We start from the raw sequence: 826 nt of genomic DNA on the forward strand, positions 1-826 counted from the left end.
GCCTAGCTAAGGCGAGTGGTTGGAGGGGGGTGGGGGGGGGTCCAAGATCACCCACCAGTTCAGATCAGAGCTGAGCCTAGAACCAGCGTTCCTGACCTTCAGTTGGGACTCCTTCCCCTGGGCCACATCCCCCTTCACTGCACAGGGTCCCAGAGTGTCATTCTGGGCCCTGGCTGATACTTCTCCCAGACCAGGCCCCTTTTCCCAGGGCCCTGTGCTCTGGACCCTCCTGCTCCTTGAATTCAACCACTTCCCAAACCAACCAGCCATCTAATCAACAACCCAACCAGCCAGCTCTTCTTCTCTACCCACTGCCATGGCAAAGGCACTGTAGAACTAGCCACACTAGAATGTGGGAGACTTCCAGTTCCTTTAGTTGTACCCCCAGGGGCATCTCCAGAGATGCCTCAGCCCATGCATTTCTCCACAGACCAGTCAGGGTTAAGGAGGGAGGTAGGATCCCAGAGGTAAGATCCCACTACAAACTGTGCCATTTATAGTAAAGCTTTCTTGGGTCGAATGCGCATAAGGCCAAGGGAGTAGCATAAACTTGTCAGTCATCTTCTCTCTCTATTTTGGGAGGGACCCAGACTTGACTTCATGTGTCCTCTGAGACTCTCCAGAACCTTCTGGAAAAAGGCATTTCCCAGATGTCACACACCCAGAACCCAGGAGCGAATCAGAGGGTAGGATACTTTTATGATTCTGCTGGGACAGTGGAACCACTTCCCACACCTCTGAAAGACACTGTGTTCTTTCCCCCACCCCACCTCCAGGGGACTGCCTTGCAGGCAGTGGCCGTCCTGGGTCTCCCAGCCACCGGGCA

Source organism: Myotis davidii, unplaced genomic scaffold (assembly GCF_000327345.1).
Source record: "Myotis davidii unplaced genomic scaffold, ASM32734v1 scaffold339, whole genome shotgun sequence".
In the NCBI taxonomy this organism is placed as follows: domain Eukaryota; kingdom Metazoa; phylum Chordata; class Mammalia; order Chiroptera; family Vespertilionidae; genus Myotis; species Myotis davidii.